Source organism: Aquarana catesbeiana, linkage group LG05 (assembly GCF_042186555.1).
Source record: "Aquarana catesbeiana isolate 2022-GZ linkage group LG05, ASM4218655v1, whole genome shotgun sequence".
In the NCBI taxonomy this organism is placed as follows: Eukaryota; Metazoa; Chordata; class Amphibia; order Anura; family Ranidae; genus Aquarana; species Aquarana catesbeiana.
Window position 1 is genome coordinate 208,975,131 of NC_133328.1, and position 22,616 is coordinate 208,997,746.

The 22,616-nt window shown below is 42.5% G+C and overlaps 1 long non-coding RNA gene across 1 annotated transcript in view; it reads right to left on the bottom strand.

The window, feature by feature from the left end:
- Window positions 1-14,442: 14,442 nt before the first annotated feature.
- The window catches only part of LOC141145851 (uncharacterized), a 65,602-nt gene continuing 57,428 nt past the window's right edge, over window positions 14,443-22,616 (bottom strand). The window contains exon 3 of the long non-coding RNA XR_012244673.1: window positions 14,443-14,638. This is a non-coding gene — a long non-coding RNA (uncharacterized lncRNA). The remainder of the gene's footprint in view (window positions 14,639-22,616) is intronic.

Sequence of the window (22,616 nt, forward strand, 5' to 3'; positions counted from 1 at the left end):
GTAGGCCGCAACCCTGTGGGACACACACACCCACAGAGTCCTGCTGGCAGGCCACGCGTCCCAGGAAAGGGAGAGCTAAGATGGCCGCTCCCAGCCCTTTTATATCCTCCCACAATGCAATTCAGTTCTTCTCTTGTCCAGGAGCATTGTGGGTAGGTCATAGTTAATGTTCAGAAGTAAACAATCAATCACTTCCATGTCACTTCTCTTAATCATGAAACATAAAAGTGTTGTACATTTTCAATTGTCCACTAGATGGCACTAGATCAACTTATATTCTTTTACAACACACATATGACTAACAACAAAAGTTGTCAGCGTTACATACTCCCCCTGCTTATGCAAGACCTTGTTTCTGCTACACATCTTAGCCTCTAAATGAGTGCACAGGACCGACAGAGGAGCCTCCCACCAATTTTCAGGTGTTGGAAAGCTATTCTGTGTACCCACAACTGTCACCTTAGTATCAGATACAGATGTGTCAAGGGGTGAAACAGGGCTCTCATTGTCCAGACTGACTGAGGAGGGACTAGGCTCATCGACATTCCTTTTACTGGTAACCTTTGTTACTTCAGAGCACTCGCCCAATGTATCATATGTCAGTCGTTTGGGTGGGTGAATGCTCCTCTTTCCCCTTTGCTCTTTTGGTGTGTCCTCTATTTCTGAATGAACACTGTTTTCTTCTACTTCAGAGGGAGATAAACAGGTTTCAGCTCTTTCAGACAATGGTATAAACTCTGGAGCATCTGGCCTGAGGGCCTCACTACCCTCCTCGGTTGTCGGAGATGAAACACTCTTTTCAGCTTCAGGTATATCAGATGACCACAACCAACTAATGTCCATGTCTCTCTCCTCACCATCTTCAGTTGTTAAAGTCCCAGACTGAGACCTAGTTACAGGCCTTTGTGCAACCTCTAATGTAGATGGTAACTCCTCCTCAGGGACTATCCTGACTGCATCAGTAAGGGGCAAAAGATGATTCCAATGCCAAGTCTTAATGGGTCCAGCACTTCCCTCTGGTCTGATTTCAAAGACTGGAAGTCCTGGGAGCTGTTTACATACAATGTATGGCTGTGACCTTCAGCGATTTGCCAGCTTGTGCTTCCCAGGAATACCCAAATTCCTTAATAGAACTCGGTCACCAGGTTGTATATCTTGAATTCTTACTTTGAGGTCAAAGTTCCTCTTATTTCTATTCCCTCTGTTGTTTGACATAGTCCGAGCCTTCTCATAAGAAATCTTCAGACTCTCTCACAGCCTGTTTGTATATCCTCGATGAGAAGTCTCTGAGGTGTGGTCCAGAGAAGTTCCGAAGGCCAAGTCCACTGGTAATCTAGCCTCTCGCCCAAACATCAGCCGATAAGGTGAATATCCTGTGACGTCACTCTTGGTGCTGTTATATGCATGTACTTAAGCAGCAATATGCTTACTCCAGTTGGGCTTTTGCTCAGAGGTCAGTGTCCCCAACATATTGAGAAGAGTTCTATTGAACCTCTCTGGCTGAGGGTCTCCTTGTGGATGATAGGGTGTAGTTCTCAACTTCTGAATTCCCAACAGATCCAATAATCTCCTGATGAGCGTACTCTCGACGTCTCTTCCCTGATCTTAGTGAATCCTCTGTGGTAGGCCATAATGGACGAAGAACTTCTCCACTAGTGTCTTTGCCACTGTGACTGCCTTCTGATCTTTCGTGGAGAAAGCTTGAGCATATCTGGTAAAATGGTCTGTGACTACCAGAATATTACCTTGCCCACTCAAGTCAGATTCTAGACACAGAAAATCTATACAAACTAAATCCATGGGACCTTGGCTTGATAAATGACCCATCGGAGCTGCCCGTTGCGGCAAAGTCTTTCTCTGGATACACCTATGGCAGGAATGGCAGTAACTCTCCACCTCTTTCCTCATGTAAGGCCAATAGAATCTATCCTTTATCAATTGAAGAGTTCTTTCTGCCCCCAGATGTCCATGACAATCATGCAGAGCGATTAACACTGTCTCTCTGTTTCTCTGGCAGAAACAGTTGCCACTTCTCCTCCAGATCTTCAGAGGGGCCCCTTCGGTAGACCACCCCCTGCTGCAACTGCAACCGTCTCCATTCTTTATGTAACAACAGAGCTTCTTTCCGGGCACTTTTCAAAAGTAGATCAGGGTGCTGACTCTCCAGAGCTTCCAATACCAAGCTGCAGAGTGGATCCTCCTGTTGGTCTCTCCTAAGGTGTTTTCTTGATAATTTAGGCAGACCTTCTGCTGCAATCTGAGAGACATTACAGTAATACCTAGGTTCCCCTGCTGTAGTCACTCCAAGCTCTTCAGCTCTGGCTCCACCTTACTCCTGCTTTTCTGCTCCTTCACAAAGGGCTCTTACCCCTTCGGGGGCAAGCTGAATCATATCCGCTTGGGAGCTCAGGGGACTGTGAGGTCTTCTGGATAGCGCATCTGCATCTCTATTGCCCACTCCTGGTCTGTATTTTAAGCTGAAGGAGAATGTTGAAAGAGCAGCCAACCACCTATGGCCTGTGGCATCCAACTTCGCGGTGGTAAGCAAGTATGTGAGGGGATTGTTATCAGTTTTAACTACAAACTCTGCACCATATAGGTAATCTCTCAACTTGTCTACCGCAACCCACTTTAAGGCCAGGAACTCAAGCTTATGAGTAGGGTAGTTCTTCTCGGCGGGAGACAGGCTCCGGCTCACATAAGCAATAGGCGTTAAAAGTCCATCATGATCTTGGTAGAGTACTCCACCTAGCCCATCTCGGCTAGCATCCACGTGCAGTTCATAGGGCTTGGTAGGATCCGCATAAGCTAACACTGGAGCAGTGGTAAGGCTCCACTTCAATGTCTGAATGTCTCCTCACACTGCGGAGTCCACTGATCCAGGATAGACTCCTTTTTCTTCCGAGGCCCTTCCTTTCGCCTCCCAGGTTCCTCTGAATCCACATCAGCCGCTTCCTGATTCTTCAGTAGCTCTGTGAGGGGGTGGGCTATCTTCGCAAACCCCTCCACAAACCTCCAATAGTAGGAGCAGAATCCTAGGAATGATCGGAGCTCAGTCACATTCGTGGGCTTGGGCCAAGAAGTAACAGCTTTCAACTTCTCAGGGTCAGTTGCTATCCCTTCTTCAGACACAATGTGCCCCAAATAGTTCACCGAAGATTGATAGAACTGACATTTCTCCATTGAAAGTTTCAAGCCCTCATCATGTAATCTCTTCAGAACCTTTTCCAGTCGCTCTTCATGCTCTTCAAGAGTTCGGCCAAAGACTATGATATTGTCTAAGTATACTAAGACCTCAATCAAGTTCATGTCGCCTACTGTCTTTTCCATAAGCCGCTGGAAAGTTGCTGGGGCCCCAGACAAACCTTGTGGCATCTGGTTAAATTCATAAAATCCCACAAGGGTGATGAAAGCAGTCTTCTCCTTGTCCTCAGGACTCATGGGGATCTGATAATGACCACTCTTCAAATCTAATACACTGAACCACTTCGCCCCTGACAGGCTCTGTAGGGCATCTTCCATACGAGGGGTAGTGTATTGATCAGGAATGGTCCATCAGTTCAGGGTCCTATAGTCAATACACAGCCGTAGTGACCCGTTTTTCTTCCTCACTACTACTATAGGGGAGGCGTATGGACTCCTGGACACCCTGATAATCCCAGTCCTTTTCAGCTCAGCCAGCTGTTCTCGGAGGTCCTCAAGATCTCCCAGTGGGATCCTCCTGACCCTTTCCCAAAAAGGTTTGTCTTCCTCCAACCGAATCTTGTGCTCCGCACTCTTGGCATACCCCACATCAAACTCACTCTTTGAGAAAACCTCTTTCCACTTCATAAGCTGGGCTTTGGCCCTTTCCATCCAAACAGGCGTAAGAGAGGTGTTCTTTGGGTAGAAGTTCTCTATGGGAATCTCCTCTTCAGGTCCTCTTTTGACATCACTTGGGGAAACCGGGGTTGCTTGATTCGCCTGCCCCAGCAACATTCTTGCTGGTATCTTCACAGGCAAGGCTGTCGTGTTCCGAACACTCACTGAAACCCTCCCTCTGCTTCTCTTGAGTGCCTTAGTTGATAACACTTTTGGAATTATTTCCAGAGCCACATCCTCTTCTTGGGTGTCTGTCTCCAAGACAACAAAAGGACCCGGTTGTCTCCAACTCAACTTGACGGAGGCCCTCATGCATATGACTTCACCTGGTTGTAGCAGTTCTTCACATCGGTCTAAACGCCAAACTTTTCCCACCCCTTCTTGCGGGGCCTTCTGTTCGTGTACCATATTCTTGTACACTTGGGTTAGCATGGGGTGTACCTTCATGGCCGGGGGACTTTCCTTCTGTACAAGCGGTGTCAAGAGTCTTCTGACCAGATCAGTATTTGTTCCGATGATAAGGGAACTTTTATGAGCGAAAGTCTCCGCCTTTCCAGCCACACTCGGGTCAAAGGTAAGTTTGATAGGGATATACCCCTCATAAGGGAAGTTCTGGGTACCTAGGCCCCATATCTCCAACTCTTCTAACTTTTGCAGGGGCAGATGCTTGAGATGCTTCATGTAGAAATCTTTATATAATAAGATCACTTGGGCTCCGGTATCCAGCAGTGCTTTGGCGTATATTCCTTCTACCTGGATGGGGATGATCGGAGAGGGTCCCACTAGGTTGGGGGGAAATTCACCATGAGTGTTCAGCTTCTTTTGCCTGTTAGTGCGCGTCCTGACTTCTTGTTTCCATGGACGCTCACTCAACTTCATTCCTCCTCTTACTCTCCAAACTTTGTGAACCTGGGTTTCATTGGAGTTGATGACTGTTACAGGGCACCCAGTTGACTCCTTCACTGGGGCCCTTTGAAGTTTTCCGCCTGTTTTTGACGTTGTACTGCTGCCCTTGGGCTTGGGCATACTCTCCCAACATGTCCAGCTCCTCCACAGTTGAAACAAAGTCCAGATTCCCTTCTGAATGTGAAGTCTGATGTTTTTTTATTTTCTTTAGTTCCTCCATTGGGCAGATCAGAGGATCTTGCGGTCAGCAAAGCCATCATTACCATTAACTGGGCCACCTGAGTCTTAAGGAGTGCAATCTGAGGATCCTCTTCCATCACACTAACTGTCCTGACTCCAACAGTGTGTTTTGGTTCTTGGATTTTTTCCTTCTTCCTTTCTAGGATAGCTTCTTCCTCCCGTACAATCCGAATTAGATCTGGGTACTTCAATATGCCTCCATCTTGACGAGTTCTTAACTGGAGGGTGATGGGATCCAAGGGCTGGGCACCTCTCAACACTTGTTTGGCTCGAACTTCGTCCACCTTACTAGGATCTAATCCCTTCTTTAACAATATCTGGTGAATGACCTTGTCTAACCGTCTCATATATTCTGACAACTTCTCTCCTGTTTCTTGATAGGTGTGTTCTAATTGATAAATTAGGTCAGAAACCTTCTCGGTTCGTCTGAACACATCTTGCAGGATATCTAAGTAGTCTTGGGCTACACAGTTTTGTTTGCTAAGCTTCAGATTTCGAATAGCCTCGGAAGCAGGCCCTTTCAGGCTTTCAGTAATCCGCTGTTTTTTTTGCGTTTCAGGGATGTCCCACTCATCCAACACTTGAGTGGCCTGTTCCAACCACTCTTCAAAGGTGTCTTCTCCTTTGGGTAAAGGCCGTTGGCCCGAGAGAATGCCCAGTTTTCCAGTCCCTGAATATGTTGGGTTCCCTTTTTGACATTGGGACACCAAATTTCCCAGGGCTGTAAAGAGTTCTGGCTCAATTGCAGCCGGTGCTGACTCTGATGGAACCTTAGTTTCTGCTGAACTCATCTAGGGGGAAGATGGCAAGATTCTCCCCTTCTTCCCTTGGGTGGGTCAGATAACATTTGGTCTTGTCAGCAAGTTCAACACTTGCACCCCTGAAATTTTCCGGAACTCCCTTCCTCCACTCCAATAATGCATAAGTACGGAATGTCTCATGATTGGGTCTTACTGCGACCACCTTGGCTCTTTGTTCTGGGGATAGTGCTTTTACCACTCGGTTAATGTGTTCTTTCTCCCAGATATCTCCCCAGAGTTCCATGGCCACGCTTGCTTCTGAGCGGGTGCCTTCCGCCTCACACCACTGTGCCACAGTGGGGGGATCCATTCTATGGTTCTTAAGGGGGTGCTTGGCTTTAGAGTGACAGTTATCCCGGACAAGCCCCCACATGCAGCAATAACTCTCGGTGGAGCTGATGGTTTATTATTGGGCCTGTCCTCTATTCTCTTCACCCCTCTTAAGTTGTTCAATCCCCTTGACACAGTTGTAGTGCAGTGTTGTAATGATATCAATACCAGCTTTAACCCACAATATACACTTATAGTTATATTTACTTCTACCTGGGTACTTGTAGCTCCACCTGCAGGAGAAATAACAACACTGCACATAAACTTCTGTAATAACCAAAATAACTTCTTTGTTTGGATGAATGATATATTTATATAAAGAATTATTACAGTGACTACACTATCACACCAACGTAGTGCAACAGTACATTAAACAGTTCTGACAATCTTGGTAACAAACACAAATATACTTAATTATATTTCTGTACCAGGGAGCTCCCCCTGCTCTAAACCGTAAAGTCACTACCCTTTGTAACTAAATGCAGGGCCCTGCAATAAAAGAGATAGTCTTGATGTCTTCAATCTTCGCTAGCTACAAATTTGTAATTGTAGTCCACAGAAGGTTCTTCTTGGGTGTTGCGCAGTGTAAGGTAATACACTAAGGCAATTATAATCCAGAAGATTGATTAAGTGTTCTTATACGAAGAAGACAAACATCTAGTATCAGTTCTTGAATACTGGAATCTGTGCAAATGTAATGTTCTCCAACTTAACTTGTTCCGTGGGACTATTAGTCCCAGCAATACTCTGTAACTGTCCTAAGTGTGTGTAGTATTAAACAAAGTTCCGGATGTTAACCCTCTCACCACACGGGATCCGGGCAGATGGATGTCTCCGTTTCAGCAGTTCTCAGTCCATCCACAGAGTCCTGCTGGCAGGCCACGCGTCCCAGGAACAAGAGAGCTAAGATGGCCACTCCCAGCCCTTTTATATCCTCCCACAATGCAATTCAGTTCTTTTCTTGTCCAGGAGCATTGTGGGTAGGCCATAGTTAATGTTCAGAAGTAAACAATCAATCGCTTCCATGTCACTTCTCTTAATCATGAAACATAAAAGTGTTGTACCTTTTCAATTGTCCACTAGATGGCACTAGATCAACTTATATTCTTTTACAACACACATATGACTAACAACAAAAGTTGTCAGCACTACACACACTTGACACCCTCTGAACCAAATACATTTATCTTGGTCTCATCAGACCACAGGACATGGTTCCAGTAATCCATGTCCTTAGTCTGCTTGTCTTCAGCAAACTGTTTGCGGGCTTTCTTGTGCATCATCTTTAGAAGAGGCCTCCTTCTGGGACGACAGCCATGCAGGCCAATTTGATGCAGTGTGCGGCGTATGGTCTGAGCACTGACAGGCTGACCCCCCACTCCTTAAATCTCTGCATCAATGCTGGCAGCACTCAATTGTCAAGGCCTGTTCTGAGTGGAACCTGTCCTGTTAAACCGCTGTATGGTCTTGGCCACTGTGCTGCAGCTCAGTTTCAGGGTCTTGGCAATTTTCCTATAGCCTAGGCTATGTTTATGTAGAGCAACAATTCTTTTTTTCAAATCCTCAGAGAGTTCTTTGCCATGAGGTGCCATGTTGAACTTCCAGTGACCAGTATAAGAGAGTGAGAGCAATAACACCAAATTTAACACACCTGCTCCCCATTCACACCTGAGACCTTGTAACACTAATGAGTCACATGACACTGGGGAGGGAAAAATGGCTAATTGGGCCCAATTTGGACATTTTCACTTAGGGGTGTATTCACTTTTGTTGCCAGTGGTTTAGACATTAATGGCTGTGTGTTGAGTTATTTTGAGGGGACAGCAAATGTACACTGTTGTACACTGTTACACAAGCTGTACACTCACTACTTTACCTTGTAGCAAAGTGTAATTTCTTCAGTGTTGTCACATGAAGAGATATAATAAAATATTTACAAAAATGTGAGGGGCGTACTCACTTTTGTGAGATCCTATATATATATATATATATATATATATATATATATATATATATATTCTCTTCCTTTGTTGATTTATTTTTTATGTTTCTTTTTCTGTCGTTCCCGCCTTCTTCCCTCGGAGGGGAGAGGACAGGAATAATTGTCAGGTATGCTAGAAGATTCACTTCAAAGTATATTGTATATTCACTTTAGGACCATATTTCCCTGAAATTCCTTCTTTTTTTTGTGCCTTTCAAAATACTGAGAATGAAATCAACAATAATTCCAGCTGTTTAGAGAGGCATATGACATATATTATACATTTTCTTATCTAAGATTGTATTTAAAGATGCATATTCATCTGCCTTTGGATAACTATTGAAGGACCGTGGAATTGGGTGATTTCAGCGCTGTTGATTTCTTATAATTTGGAGATCATTACTGCTTGGTAAGGGAACTGGCACACTTGTCTGTGAGGTGGTTTGAGATTCTCACATGTGGACTTTCATCATTCTCAAGATTTCACATTTGGACTTTTATATATTTCTGTATATTTACTTCTTTGTTATGCACAAGTAAATTATATGTTATGTGACTGCTAATGCTATTTCACCATTTATGTGATGCACATTGTTCATTATGGTTTAATATAAGGTCATTTTATTTTTTCATACACATAATTTTGTATTGATCACTACAAAGATATTGGTTTTGCGCACCATTTAGATTAATAACGTTTTAAGTTAGTGGCAAGGTCTCTTTAATGCCAGAGGGAAGTCTTGCTGCATGTGGGCGGGGCTTACTGCGCCCAAGTGGAGGCCCGGAGAGAGCGCTCACTAGTGCCCCCAAAGTCAGGCTGAGGCTGCTTTTTGTAATTCCTTTGTGTCTAGAATATAGATTGCTGCATTACTACTTTTTGTACTAAGTGCAGAATTTTTTTCTGTGTTTATACAATAAAAAATTGCAGGTAAATGTTCAGGAAAAAATCTGTATTTTAAATGCTTACTTGGAGTCTTTTTTCATTCCATAAATCATTCTTTATTCACTTGCAATGTGCCTTTAAACTTGCTAGAAAATTTGATCACTCCAGGAGAGTCAATTCCTTATGATAAACAAAAGGATTAAATCCACGCTCAGTTCAAATACCAAAAAAACGAAAATATTAGCAACCACTTAAACTGTGATACCAGTCAACGAAATAGAGAAATATACATATATAAGCGGCTATTAAAATTACCTACAGTGCAAAGGATGTCATATTTTACATTGCAACCCAACCAAATATAGAATAAAGTGCAAATGTGACTGTGTAAATAAATATTGATCTTAACAATATGTGAAAAACATAACAAAAATCAGTCCATATCAATAAAAAGTCCATAAAGGAAATTAATTCATCTTGAAAGTGCTCCGTTCATGACTCAAAATGATTAGGAAAAGAAATACTGGTGCTTTCATAGTGAAGCCCATCATATTATTAAAGCATTTTATTAAAAACAATAACCGCAATTATATATAAGGACATGGAAATGGGGCAATTGTATCCCCGGGATTTTGACGGTGCTTTAAATAATTGATGGTAACAAATGCTACAAAGAAGGTATGTAACTATACAAATATAAACATAAAACCACAATTTTATTATGAAAAATACATATTCACATAAGGTTAAAAGAGATCCACTTTTTGAGAAGGCACACAAGGCCCATCATTTAGAGAATACCAATTTGCGACTCAACATGTTTCGCTCAACTTCTTGAGCTTCATCAGGAGTTTATGGTACATAAATGGTCTCAACTGCGGATGACAAAAATAAGTATAAACCAACAGAGTAAAGTAAATACAACCCATGCTACCAGTGCATGGGTAAAAAACAATAGTTGCATATGGTTATTACACAAGTTATATCAATGTTGTTAATAAATACTCATAAAGGTTATTGCACTATGACAATCATGTCTCAATGTCTGGACATAGTATCAAAAAACACAGTATCAAAAAAACACATGAATTCACAAGAGTATAAAAACAGCTATCCTACCAAGCCTGTTTAAAAGAAAAAGCACTGTGCATTGATTGTGGATATAGGAATGCAGACTATCGCATTTCCAATATTGAGCGGGTCTCAGATACCGATACCTCCCAAGTATAGTGGTCACAGAGGGACTAGTGTAAAAAGTAGTGGTAACACACTGAAATAAATATAAATATAGGGAGTCTATAAATAAAAGGCAAGATAAAGCAAATTAGATACCTGAAACATTTCAAAGGTTAAAAATGAATGAAGGGTTACCTTGAATTGAATCAACAATAAATATGGTAGGGGGCCTTACCAAGGCCTATCAGCATATAGAGTCATTTGTTTGCAGGTCTCAAAGGAATGACAGCTGCCTACAGACTAGCTCAATAAAACTACCAGAACCCAGCAGTGCACATATGCTGCAAAGGAGAATGACAGGTATCAATGGAAAGCCTTTTCCCCAAAAGAGGAGACAAAAGTTCTAGACAAATAAGTGGTCACAATTACCTGAATGTAATAACCTGAATGGGCAAGCAGGGACGGGGAGGGAAAACACCACCTCCCCTTATACCGAGGAGCCTCAGACAGAGCGGTGGCGGCTGCGAGGCCGCACTATATAGTCCCATCCATCGCAGCGGCGCCTGACGTCACAGCCGCGATGCAGACAAGCAGTGAGGCATTTCCCCACGTCTGTGCAGCGTCACAGCGAGGGGTGGGTGGGAGGTACCTTAAGTGTAGGCCGGCCCACCACCCCGGCACCTGGAATTAAAGCGTCCATGGCGCAAGAAGGACCACTGCGCATGCGCTAACCAACAGCGGTGAACAACATAGAGACTCCCTCTATTGTAGGAGTCCTAGAACGCCATCTTGATGGAGGGAAGAAACCATTATCAACAGGGCAACTACAGAGTAACCATTAATCAAATGAGACAACAGGATAGATTTGGGCAAGTTCAGTACCCTGATTAACTATTTAATACATTTTGAAAGTAAAAACAAAAAGAGGAATTGAAATTAATTTAAACTTAATTTAAACTAACAATTATATCTACTGCGGTCATACCGGGTCGCATATCTATTTAGATGAATATGAAAGGGTCTGGCTTTGCTGGAAAATCCAGAAAAACCAGAACTTTATCAGGAAGTAAAGTGGGCCAAAATTTAATGTAGAGAATGGAATCTGTAACCCCTCGGTTCCAAACCACTGCAAATACGTGGGGGTCTGCGCCTCTAGGGCCCCCAAAAGGTGAGCGATTGATTACTCGCAACATCCTTAGGTGCCCCTGGTGTCCGTGTGAGCCAAAGGAGAGGGAGGGGAATCATGGTAGAGAAAACCAGCTTTCAAGTCAACTAGTAAATCAAAATAATGTATGAGGGGCATATATCAGGCTTGGAAAGAGAGTCTGCTGCATACTTAGGAATAAACAATGAAGAAAAGAAAAAATAATATATATATACAAATCACGTTTCAAACACTAGCATAATTAAATTACAATCTAATCATGTACAGATAATTACATATCCCTAAGAAGGGAAAAGGGAAAAGAGGAAAAACGGAGGGGGGGAAAAAGAGAAAGAAAAAGAAGAACAAAAGAGAAAAAAGAAGAAAGAAGAAAGAAAAAAGAGAAGAAAGGAAAGAAAAAGGAAAAAAAGGGAGAGAAAAAAAGAAAAGAAGAAAAAATAGGAGAAGAAGAAAAGAAGGAAAAGGGGAAAAGGAGAAAAGGAAGAAAGATTAAGAAATGCAGGGGATAAGAAGAAGTCCTGTCAGTCGGATAGCCAATCGATGTTATAAAAAAGGTTTGAAGCTGAAGGCGTCATTGAGACCTGGATGCTTCAAAGCTGAAAGGTCATGAATCCAGCGGGCCTCTCGTTGCAAGAGTAATTTGTCATAGTTGCCCCCTCTTTCCCCGGGAGGGATGTGCTCTAGAGCATAGAAGTGCATTTTACTGCTATCGAAGTTATGGTATAGGCCCATATGTCGACTGATTGGAGTTTCCATTTTCTTCTTCTGGACTAGGGATACATGGTCCCTAATCCTACAGAAGAAGGGACGTTTTGTTTTGCCGACATAGAAACTTTGGCATTCGCATATCATAAGGTATACGATTCCAATAGATTGACAAGTGACAGAAAAATTTGGTTTAAACAGACGACCATTGGGAAGTCTGATACTCCTAGCAGCAAATATGAACCTACAGAACTGGCATTTATGGCAAGGCCTGCTGCCTTTTCTGGATTTTGATGGTGATTTGGCATTGGTATCATGGTGACTATGCACTAAGGCATCCCGCAGGGAGCGAGAGCGCCTAAATGTGATTTCTGGATAGACTTTAAGATGTTTCGAGATTTTGTCATCCCCCATTAAAAGATACCAATATTTCTGAATGATATCTCGAACTTGTTTCTGTTGGCCTGAGAATCTCGTGATTATCCGAATACTTGGGTCAGTTTCCTTTAACTTCGCTTGATGCATAAGCGAAGACCTATTTTGTTTTTTAGCTTTTGAGTAGGCCCTTTTGAGGCATTTATTGCTGTAGCCTCGTTCACGTAGGCGGGACCGAAGCAATTTGGCCTCTTTCTCAAAGTCGGAATCATCGCTGCAGTTCCGTCTAACTCTGAGATATTGTCCGTATGGTAAGTTGTTAATGAGGGGGACCGGGTGGGAACTTGTGGCGTGGAGTAACGAATTACCCGCAGACGGTTTTCGGTATAATGTAGTCCTGATACTCCCAACCTCATTGACTAAAATTTGGACATCTAGGAAAGTCAGCTGATATTGACTTACATCAAAGGTGAATTTAAATTATATTTGTTGGTCTTAAGACTGTCCCAAAAAGAAAGGAGGACGTTTTTGCCATATGAAAAAAATATCATCAATAAAACGTCGCCACACCGGAATGCATTCAAAGTAGACCTGCATATCGTCCCTGTAAAATATTTCCCGCTCCCACCCCCCAGGTACAGGTTGGCATACGATGGGGCACACTTGGTCCCCATCGCTACCCCCTGCACCTGGAGGTAGTGGGAGCCCCCAAACAGAAAGATGTTGTTGGACAAAATAAAGAGGAGCAAATCCAGAATATATTTGTTATATTCTGCCGAGATGTCGGGATTCTCAGAGATGAAGCCCTCTACAACTTCCAACCCCAATTCATGGGGGATGGAGTTGTAGAGGGCTTCCACGTCCAGAGCTACCAACCAAGAATCCGGGGGCACAGAAATACCATCCAGGACACGAAGGAGATCACCCGTATCCTGAAGATACGATGTGAGTCCTTCAACATGGGGCCTCAAAAAGTCATCCACAAGTTTACTGGCCATCTCAGTAAGTGATCCATTTCCGGATACTATAGGCCTTCCTGGAGGCTTTTTCGTGTCTTTGTGTATCTTCGGAAGTGCGTAAAGGGTGGGAGTTCGAGGTGAAACTACATTGAGGAATTCCCAGGTGTTTTTGCTGATGAGTCCCTTATGGTATGCTGTGCCTATAAGATGTTTATATCGAGTGATGGTTAAAGTAAGGTGACTGGGGGAGACTTTTCGATACCAATGGTGATTTTGGACTATAGCCAAAACCATGGTTTCATATTGGTTTTTGTCCATAATGACCAAGTTCCCCCCCTTGTCGGAGGGCTTGATCACAATATCTCTGTTGTTCTGTAAAAGTTTAAGAGCCTCTAGTTGTGTAGTGGTTAGATTGGAACAAGACAAATCCTTCCACTTAGTTTGAGTCATTTCTTTTGTCACCTGGTTGGTGAAAGCCCATATGTTGGGGTTCCCTTGTAGGGTGGGGAAGGTTCGAGATTTGGGTTTGTATTCCCTAGGTTTAAGCGAAGTCAGCAAAGGGGGGACAGTCGGGACGGAGGGTGGAGGTGTGTGAGGAGGGGGGTCCGCACCATAATCGAGGGAGTTGGCCTCAGCTAGGTCACTCTCCTCCAGGCCCCCCTCCTCCCATAGCTTGAATATCTGCGATGGTCATACCTTCCCAGCCAGAGCTGGTGGAGGCCTGGTCAATAATGGGTGTGTTAGATTTATCAAACAGAACTTTAAACATTAATTTTCTAGAAAAAAGATTAATATCTTTAATTAGCTCAAACTGATCTATTTTTTGAACCGGACAAAAGGTCAAACCGAGCTTAAGTACAGATAATTGCTCAGTTGAAAGAGGATAGGAGGAAAGATTTATGACTTCATATTGGTTCTCGACATTTTCGAATTTTGCGAATCCGCACTCATTACCTTTTTGGGATCCGTGACAGGTTGAGAAAAAATAGGGGCTGGGCGAAAATCCATTTGGGAAGGCACAGGATTGACATGACTTACCTGTTAGTTTGAAGATGGTGTTAAAGAGGTATTAGTGAGAGAAGTGCTCGAGTGAACGTCACTGTGACCCGGTGCGTGGGCTGTTGAATTTTTGGCCATACTCGCACGAGTGATCATGGGGGCTTTTGTGCTCGGGGTGCGTCTTACAGTGCCCGTGGTTCCGCTATCCTTGTTGTATTTAGTTACTTCTTGAGTTCTAGTACTTCTCACGTCCTGTGCCTGAAGGGAGGAAGCAGAAGAGATGGATGAGTCCGAATCAATGGGCTCACTGGTAGGTTGTTTAGGGTTGAGCATTTGGTTATTGCGCCTTCTAGATTTATTAGTTTTTTGGCCCCAATGGTATGCTTGTTTGTTGTCATATGCCAACTTGTCCCTGACAAGTTTCTTTTCCTTTGTTTTCAAAATTTCAGTGACATATCCCTCCAAATTTGTGTTTAGAGTACCCTCCCATGTAGGGCAAAGGTCATCTAAAGTGATAGATAGATTGTCTTCATATAGTCTCTTAATTTCCTTGTCTACCAAGACAAGGTCATTCGAACATTGTTTACAAAGCAGCTCCATCATTCTGAGGGAGCAGGTTTGCAGATTTACTTCCCATTCCTGCCTGAATTCTATGTCAACATGAGTAATGGAGGGAAAGATTTGAATTCTGAGGCCCCATGATACTTTGTGATCTTCCATATATTTGGTAAAATACCATTTGTTCCAGAATAACCTGGATTTTTTTTCAAGCATCCGCTGTAGCCTAGAGAAAAATCGATCCATCGTTAAGCCTCCACTGGATGCATTCTGGGATTTCTGAATGTGGTTCATCAGACCATCAAAGGCACTGCCACAGTAATTTGCCATGCTGGTTTCTGCTCTCGGGTATAGAGGAGACAAAAAGGTAATGAAGAAAAAGAAAAAGCAAGTGGATTGTAATCTATAAACAATGCGTAAGTGTAAGAAAAACCGCCACAAGATTTTTACATTGTTCTACCTAAGTTGCAAACTTTCCTTATAACGCAAGAAAAAATAGTAATCCAAGGATTAATTTGTTATACACAGAAAAAGAAGGGGGAGGGGTTGTTTTTGAAAAAAGAGAGGTTGGGGAACTGTAACTGGCCTCGAGCGTGTGATGGGCGGGTAGACTGAATAAACGCAATTACTTTGCAACAGAAAAAAACAGTGTGCATATATTAATAATAGGGGATGCAGCAGGCTGTCGGCTCATACAATACCACTTGATGTTGGCTAGGCGTGCATGATGTCATCACTCGTAGGCCACTCCCTGATGTGTTTCCTCTTTAAAAGACGTCTATGGAGGATAGGCCAAATGATGGGCTTCAAAAGGAAGTTTTTCTTTTCCTAATCATTTTGAGTCACCTCATGGGATTTGTCATCCATTAACGACTGCTCTCCTGGATGTCTTGCTGTTTTTGTCTGTGTGACCATTATAATTTATGTTCCTGTATATCCAGTAAGAGGTTTGTTTGTGAGGGTGCTATTGGTGATGGATCTCCTTACTTGCTCACATATGCTCGGAGCACTTTCAAGATGGACTAATTCCCCTTATGGACTTTTTTATTGATTATGGACTCATTTTTGATTTTCATGTATTTTTAAGATCAATATTTATTTACACAGTCACATGTGCACTTTATTCCATATTTGGTTGGGTGGAAATGTAACATCTGATATCCTTTGAACTGTAGTTTAATTTTGAGCGTCGCTTATAAATATTTTTTTCTCTAATTCTTTATCATAGTCCCCTTTTCTCCTTGCATGTCATAGCCCTCTTCTGGCAGTGTTTAATTACAGTTGGCCCAGCATCACCACCCCCCTTCCCCCATTTAGCGCCCTACATAACCTTGTATGTAGAGGCTGGACAGGAACCAAGGACAATACTGTAGAGTGCCACTTGAGTGACAACTCTGAGTCTGCTGGGTTGCTGATGTCACATCCAATATGGCATCACCCAACAATAGTGTCAGAACTTTTGTATGTCTACACAAAAAGGCTTTTACAGGTAAATATCATACTACAGTCTTTTGGAAAGATTTCTGTTCAAGATAATGGTCTGACAACAAGGTTTCTTTAAGGTGATTTGCAATAGTACTCCTTATTTTCTTCTCAAGTCAGTAAGCCCCATCTGATCTTGTTGTTAAGTACCATCCCTGTGATTAAACTGTCCAATGCCGTACCTTATATAGCCAATAAAGCTGGGTACACACGGTCCCAATATTGGCTGGTTCAGTAGGAACCAGCCGAAATTCGGACCTTGTGTACAGCTGTCCTTCTGACAGAACTGGTCTAAGCCCAGATAGCAAGGATAACTTGCCACTAATTTGTATAGCATGATATGACACATGTAAAGAGTCTGTGAGGCTGCACACCCCGAATGACAAAATGTTGTAAAAAAGGAAAATTTCCCCGTGGGGTTTTTTAGCAGCAATTATGAGTCAACAAAATTATAAAAAATATATAAATAATTTTATTATCAAAAAAGCAAGTAGACAAAGTGAACACAGAAGTTAAAACATGAGCTCTGGGTATGTACAATGCGAGACTAATAAATTGGAAAAGGGGAGAACACAATGTTGACAATACCATAAGGGTTAGAAAAAGGATGAAATTATCTAATTTTGCAACCTACAATAATTGAATTGTGGTTGTACTGTTCGATGTTTGGAACAAAGCCCCAATGCATTTTGACCTATATGTTTACGGTCTTCCTCAGGGGGTTCTGGTGTTTCCTCTCCATCAAATAAGCTAGCTTATCCAGAGACTTCTTATTAAATCAAACACATGCGAAATAGACAGCTGATATTCCCACTGATGGTCTTGAAGACTGCTGGGGAGCCGCCCCTACCTCGACCCTGTAAAGGGGCCACCCACGGCCACGGGACTTACAAGTGGTCACAGATTATTGGGCACTAATTTGTGGCAATGTTGAATTGTAAGTCTGTTAACTTGCTGCACATTTTCACTGGCAAGTTGTACACTTGCAGAGCACTAGAAGCACAAGTTATAGTTGACACTTTTCCAATTTGTAGTAAATTTGCATGGCAAGTCTCTACCAAGAGCAAAGTTGCAAGTCTACAGCAAGAGCTCTGCAAATTTACAGTATAGTCAGTATAGTCATCGGTATAGTCAGCCCAGCCACAGCGACCCCTGTGGTGGGATGACTATTGCACAACTTAACTGAACCAGAACATGCATCAGACTTGCAGAATGTTTGCAAAGAAAGTTGATCTGGAGTCATGCAATGTGTCATTTTCAAACTTGCAGCACAATTGCTTGCTATCTGGGAGGACTGGCTTTTGTCAAAGGGACATGCTGGAAATCCAGTATTCGATCAGCGCTCACAGCCAATGGCAAACCCCCTATCAAAACACAAAGGCACAGTGGGAGAGATCTCTGCACTAACATCACTTAGTTAGTACAAGGACCTCAGGGTTTTCTTCCGTTCAACCCACTTAATGTGTGTACCGGGCTTTAGGTCCTGCCATTTGACACTTGAATAATAGGGCAGGGAACTTAATATCAGAAGGGACCCCATAGACATGAACAAAAGATCAGGCCATGTGTACACCATAGACCACTAAAAAGAGTTCTCCAAAAGGACATAACACTGCAAGATAACACCGATACTGTCTAAGTGTTGTTACCTTGGACAATGTTTAGTCTACAAAAGGTGAGTGGTGACTTATTATGAAGTCTATGGGTTTACTACAAACTAGTAAAATGACTGTGGCTTGAAAACTTTATTTTCTGCCATAGTAATTTCACGTGTTCCTTGTGTAAAAGTAAGCTATTTTGTTAAGCTAGTGTATGCTACCATGTAATGCTCACCTGTGGTCATTGCTCACTGTTGGCTCTTCATATAATAGAGATGGCAAGAGAACCTTCATCAACTAACCCAATGAAGGATGTAGCTCATCACAATACAACCTTTGTTCTTTCAGCAACAAGTGGCATTCCTTTGACATAGAAAATACTTATGGCTATTTGCATGGTGAGGCCTACTGTGAAGCTTCTGTTTGTGTTGTTCATCTACCTGCAGATGCTTTGCATGCCAGCATCTGGAAATCTTTCTACCTAACTAGACAGCTGTTTACAAAGCATACATTGTGCCTTGTTTTAGATTCCGAGATAGGTCAGAGAATATTTAGAAAAAGAACATTTTGTTAAGGTTAGCATGGAAATTATTGAAAATGCAGCCATTTAAAATACATACCTTCTGTCAGTATTCAAAGTTTCATATTTCAAAATGTACAGTCAAAACTGTAGATATCTAATATAAGATATAAGTTATTATAATAGCACCTGTCACTTATCCTGCAACCCCCTGTACACATGCCACCAGAAGAGCGTCTCAATTTACAGTATGTAATTGCCTTTAGTGAAATAGGAAATAACATTCTTCCCTGCATTTCTCCAGCCTGAGATTTGGAGCAATTAATACTACAGGTGTTTAGCTACAGTGATAGACAAGTGTTTATTTTGTAGGATGGCTTTGCTCCTAGACTTAACTGAAAAGCAGCTTGACTCAAACATTGCATTTTTTATGTAGTGTACCTAAAGTATTACTGTATTAGAAAATCCTTGTGGTGACAGAAATTTTCTTTGGGGGTGTCAAAATCGAGGTAAAGAGCAATGAAAAACATTTGGGCTGATCATTAAAATTTATACTTACAGTGTGTTTATTTAGATTCTACAAATGCCCAAATGACAAACCTCCAGGGAAATCCCAAGATTTGGGAAGGGTTAAGAAAATCAGGCACTAAATCAGTGCACAAGACTAATAGCAGACAGTATTATCAGGCATCGACAACTATTAAACTTCCAAATCAATGGATGATTCCTTGTATAATCCTGTCACACATACAGTAAAACCATTGTAAGGCTATCAGGTGATTCTGTGTAAACTAATTCGTTCCATTAATGTACAATGTAACTATTACTGGAGGCACTAGCTACTGATCAAACATTTTAAGAATTCAGATATCCATGTTGAAGAATGATTGGTTGGGGTGTAGGCATTCTTTCAGTAATCCTTAATCAGCTGTAGTTCACAGTGATGTAGACAATATTAAAAGGGATTTACCAGAACCAGTTTTGTTTGTGCAGGCTAGCTGGTAAGTGTGCTGGTAAATTTTTGTTTGTGATGTGGGTTGTTGCCCTTCTATATGCGCCTTACTGCAAAGGCTATTTTTAATTTGGGGTGGTTGTCATTTTTTTGAATAGCTTGTTGTCTAGACTTGGTGTGGGAACATACATTATTGCATGCTTTGGACGCTGTTGGGCCTTTAAGGAGGAGGTGGGCTCCCTCCAGGCAAACGTGCTCTTAATTTATCCACTGATATATGTGTTCCAACTTTGAGACTCTCAAATTAGAGTTAGGACCACAGTACACACAAGAGCGTTTGACGTGGTCACTGTGGCTTCCACATATACAGTATTTGCAAAAGTGTGCAACTAAAAGATCTGTTGATTTGTTTTTTGCAAGCTAGCTAGTAAGTGTGCTTTTTTTTCATTTTGTTATATTGCAGCCATAGGCCACACACCTGTCTATATAAGACCTTACAGCTCACAGTGCATGTCAGAGCAAATGAGAATCATGAGGTCAAAGGAACTGCCTGAAGAGCTCAGAGATAGAATTGTGGCAAAGCACAGATCTGGCCAAGGTTACAAAAAAATTTCTGCTGCACTTAAGGTTCCTAAGAGCACTGTGGCTTCCATAATCCTTAAATGGAAGACGTCTGAGGTCTGGCTGCTAGGGCATTGGGGGAGGGAGGAGCCTGGTAATGGCTCTTTGCACGGCGTGAGGATCCTGAGAACCCTCTCCCTGCAGCTGAGAGGAATGATCGGCCTGATGAGAAGGTGTAGGTAGCTTCCCTCCCCGCCCCCCCTGCTCATCACTCACTGAGCTGTCTTGTGGTGTAAGCCAGAGGAAGTTTGTACCTGCGTCTGACTGCATCCCCCCCCCCACCCCTCCGTAGTCGGATGGGCTAGAAGGCTCATCGAGGACGGGGGGTTAGGAGAACTGGAAAACCGCGGAGATCGGAGCGCTTCGGAAGTGACGGCAGCAGGGAAAACGGTGCGCTGCTGGGGGCTGTTTTAAGTCCCCAGCGGTGTTGCCGGCCGCGGAGAGCGGAGGAACCAGCTGAAGTGCACCAGGGAAATTTCGGAGGAGAGAGCCAGGAAGGTGGGTGAGTGGAGCAAGGAGCAGCGGCAGTGGACAATGAAGAGCTGAGAGCAGAGAACAGCTGAGACTTCAGCGGGTCAGACAGACCTGGGCAGATTGATAACATCAGAGACAGCACCTGAGCGTTCGCAGCATCAGAGAGCAGCAACAAGCAGTAGTGAGCGTCCCTTTTTGTCCCAACTTCAACAACAACTAAAAGATAAGTACCGTATTTTTTTTTTTTTTTGGCTTTTTTCTATTGCAATTGTCTTGAAGTGAACAGGCAAAGGAAAAGTAATAGAACAAAAGAAAGGGAAAGGGAAAGAACATATTGAAATAAAACGAAATAAAATGGAATAAAAAGCGAAAGTAAATGAAAGTAAATGAAGGCGAAAGAGCTGAAAAAGTAGAATCAAGTGAGCTAAGAAAAACAATAAAAACAGGGGGGGGAACAGGGGAGAAGGAGAAGGTGAAAGAGAGACAAGCCAACGGAAGAGTTGTCTCCCAGCCCCCACCTGCTTGCTGCTGCTGCTGCAGCAGTATCTCCCTTTCTTGTGATCTTTTTTTTTTGGTCTTTTTTTGTTTTTGTTTTTTGCAAATGGTATTAACTATAGGCTCGATAGTACAAACTATAGAATAAGAAGAAATTTCATAGTAACAAAATGTGGAACATATAAGCTCATACTGGAACTATACTGCTGAATATATAAATCATCTTGCTGAATACTTGAATTAGATTGCATTATACCGCTAAAACATTTGAATTATGTTTATGAGCACCTGGGCCCTCATGCACACGGGCTGTTGGGAGAACGTTGTGAAAACGCCAGTGTCTTTGCAGTGACTTTTTTTTTTTTTAACTTTTTTCAGCGTTTTTGCAATAGCGTCTTTGAGCGTTTTTGAGCGTTTTTTTTTTTTTTTTTCCTCCTCTTTTGGCTCTTTTCTATTGCAATTGTCTTGAAGTGAACAAGCAGGGGAAGAGGCGAAAGAGCTGAAAAAGTAGAATCAAGTGAGCTAAGAAAAACAATAAAAACAGGGGGGGGGGGGACAGGGGAGAAGAGAAGGTGAAAGAAAGACAAGCCAACGGAAGAGTTGTCTCCCAGCCCCCACCTGCTTGCTGCTGCTGCTGCAGTATCTCCCTTTCTTGTGAATTTTTTTTTTTTTTTTTGCAAATGGTACTAACTATAGGCTTGATAGTACAAACTATAGAATAAGAAGAAATTTCATAGTAACAAAAATGTGGAACATATAAGCTTATACTGGAACTATACTGCTGAATATATAAATTATCTTGCTGAATACTTGAATTAGATTGCATTATATCGCTAAAACATTTGAATTATTTTGCTGAGCACCTGGGCCCTCATGCACACGGGCTGCTGGAAAAGCGCTGTGAAGATGCCGGTGTCTTTGCAGTGACTTTTTTTTTTAACTTTTTTCAGCTTTTTTCAGCATTTTTGCAATAGCGTTTTTGAGCGTTTTTTTTTTTTTCTTTCAGCTTAAGAACGCTTATGCCACTTGCAGCTCAGAGATGCCTAGGTGGGCATGAAGCCATAGACTAACATAGACAGGCCTTTTTGAGCTGCGGAGGGGGCTCGGAAGGGCGGCTGTGGAGACGTCCGTGTGCATGGGGATTTAATACTATGGTTTAAACAATTGAACAGCACCAAGGAATGCTTAATGTACTTAAGGTAGTAACATAACTTCTGGAAAACGGGGACTACTCATATCTCATTAATTATTTCTATTATTGGATTGTGGGGAGGATGCCGGGTATGAGAACGGAACAAAAGAAATATTAGTAAAAATAAGTCAATTTAAAAAGGCTGGGAGATTTTTTCATCATTAAGAGACCCCAATCAAGGGGTATTCTGGAAGGCAGCTTTGAAGAACTTATAAATCCAGCCATAGAAACAAACATGAAGGGGAAAACAACAAGAAGTGCGGGAGCAATACCGAAATCACCTAGGACCAGCCTAGGCCCAAGTCCAGGCCCTATGAACAGGTATATACAGCAAGGAATCGGAG